A 2,462-nucleotide genomic window follows, 5' to 3' on the forward strand; every position below is an offset into this window, starting at 1 on the left:
GGTGGGGGGGTGCCTAACCGACCAGGAGATTGCGAGTCTTGAGAAGCCCTTTGGAGGTGGCAGCAGCTGTCAGTGCTCAGGCGGTAAAGCCCTTTCCTTCCGAGCACACTCACTACATGGCATCTGATTGTCCCTCGGGAGGTGCTCGCGGGCCTCACCAGAGCTGGTTTGCGTCCCGGCCAGCTGCCTGTTGGAGCGGACCAGTCCCACCTTTGGAACGAGTCTGCTCTCCTTCCCCGTGGACCTGTGGCTTACACTGACCATCACCGGTCCTGGCTCTCAACTTACTGCCACCACCCTGTAGGCAGCCTCGAGGGCCATGCAGGACTCCGCGTTCCGACTTACGGCTACGGAGGGAATACCTAATGGCGAGGTTGGGGCCACAGATCTGGGGCGGCTACAGGAGGAAAAACAGGACTTGGAGCGGCAACTTCTAGAGAAAAACAAGGTGAGGATGCCCTTCGCCTCGGCTGTTTATATCTTTGCTCAGTCCCTTCTGAGAGTTTTGCCAACACCCCTGGGCACCTCACGGGGGAGACGCGACCTCACTCCTTAGAAGGGCTTCTCCCCGCTTCCCTCTGCTCCTTCCCCCCGCATTGCCTTCTCCCTTTCACACCTCCCCAGTCTTCTCCTGCGCCCCCCGACTCGACATGCCATCCAGAGCATGAGAGCTTGGGCAGTAGCAGGTCTGGGTGTTCCCAGCCCCCTCTGCCATCACCAGCTGAGTCATATTCGACCTATATTGTCTCCTTACCCACGGACGTCCTTTCTACAGCTGTCCCCTTCTGCTGTCCCTGGCACTCTCTCTGCTGTCCCCAGCAGCCCCTCTCAGGCACCCTGGCCTTGCCTTTCTGTGAATATCAAGTACCCTCCTGCCTCACGGCCTTCGTACTTGCTGAGCCTTCCATCCAAAATATTCTCCCCCAGTTATCCTCGCCTCCATTATGGTATCGTTTTGTCAGTGAGGCTCCCCAGCTATCCCGTCAGCCCTCACCGCCAGAACCCCTACCCCCTGCCTTGCTTTTTCTCTCCATGTTGATATATTGTATATTTGGTTTGGACACTTTTCGCTCCTGAGGGCATACATTTCTTGTTTGTTTGTTTGTTTATTGGCTATTTCCTCAGCCTCTAGGACAGTGTTTGGCACATAGTAGGGACTCAATATTTGTTGGATGAATTAGCAAAATGAGCCTAAAACCTAGAAAATCAAGCAACATAAAATAAAATAGCAAATGTACTTTTGGGGGAATGCCCAACCTCATGATCAAACGAGAGAATGCCAGCTGAAACAACACGTCACCATTTCGTGAGCTGGGGCGTTAGAGGCAGTTAAAAGTGCTTGACAGGACTTTCACGCTCCTCTGGCCCAGTCCTCCCATCCCTCTAGAGAGACCGTGGAGATAACCTCTCTCGAGAAAAGAAAGCATACTATGGCTTTGTTCAAAAATAGAAACAGCTACACAACTAGACATGGGGCGTCCCCTAGAGTTACACTCACATTAAAAGTGACAATTAGGAAACTGTAGAAAGCTGTGAAAACTCTGATAAATGTAAAATACCATTCAAAATTCTAGATGTTTGATGCAAGACGGACTAGAAGTCCACAGGAAAAACTCATTTTCATACGTCGTTGTGAGGCTTTGGAATAATTTTTATTTAAAAATTTTCCTGTATTGCTGGTTATACAGTAAATTTTTCATTGAGAAAACATTGGGAATGTGTAGTAAATTGTATTTAAGGCTTATAATTAAATTCACTTAAAATAGATAAGTAAAAGACATAAAACCCAGTGTCGGTGGGCTGCGCAGAAGAACCATGATCTTTTACACTGTTCAAAATAAGCATCGAGTCACAGTGTTTCAGGGCAGCGGCGGTAATGACGAGAGCCATAAATGTCGGTCTGTGTCCTGCTCGGGGATCATAGTACATGCATATAATTCCGAAGGGCTGACTAGTCCGTACAGAGGTGTTTCCATCTGTGCTACTTATGGAGGCGCGCTCCGGAGGCAGTCCTGAGGACAGAGCCCCTGGGGAGGGTGGGACAGCAGGGCGCTCACGTGCTCTGCAGAGGGGTATATGATGACATGGTGGCCATTGATGGCATTGCCAAGAGCAAGTGTGTGCACAGCAGCTGCGCGTGAGGGACAGAGCCCAGCGCAGAAGACATACAGGTGTGACAGCACAAGCCTCTCAGGAGACCAGGCAGGGACTTCTAATAGTTGTCTGGGTACCCAAGAGAGCATCTGTCTGTCCTGTTGTCCTTTGCTCCTTAAAGATGGTGAGATGTACATTTAATGGACGGCTTTTCGCGGGGTGGGGGTTTGTCTCAGACCATAAAGCAGATGCAGCAGAGGATGCTGGAACTCAGAAAGACGCTGCAGAAGGAACTGGTGAGTGCCCCTGTCCTCCCCGCTGCCTGCGCCCTCCCTGCCCTCTGGTTCTCCTGGGGTCCCTCGGTGCCT

This window comes from Pteropus vampyrus, unplaced genomic scaffold (assembly GCF_000151845.1).
Source record: "Pteropus vampyrus isolate Shadow unplaced genomic scaffold, Pvam_2.0 Scaffold95, whole genome shotgun sequence".
Classification (NCBI taxonomy): Eukaryota; Metazoa; Chordata; class Mammalia; order Chiroptera; family Pteropodidae; genus Pteropus; species Pteropus vampyrus.